Here is a 259-nt window from a genome sequence, read left to right as displayed (position 1 = left end):
TTTTCCACACGAATACGTGGATTGCGTAAACAAGCTGCAGGACACATGTTTACCGCCGCGAGAATCGTTTTACAGTTCGTTGACAGGTGATACAGTATCCGAGAGTGATTACGCGCACGCCGCGGAGATCTGGAAGCGGTTCTCCACTCGAACCTTGGGCGAATACAGCGACTTGTATTTAAAGACTGATGTCTTGTTATTGGCAGATATTTTTGAAAATTTCCGCGACAGCTGCATCACAAGTTATGGACTCGATCCC

Source organism: Odontomachus brunneus, unplaced genomic scaffold (genome assembly GCF_010583005.1).
Source record: "Odontomachus brunneus isolate Ranch 3 - 2012 unplaced genomic scaffold, Obru_v1 Obru_scaffold_246, whole genome shotgun sequence".
NCBI classification, from domain to species: domain Eukaryota; kingdom Metazoa; phylum Arthropoda; class Insecta; order Hymenoptera; family Formicidae; genus Odontomachus; species Odontomachus brunneus.
This window is presented reverse-complemented; position numbering follows the sequence as displayed.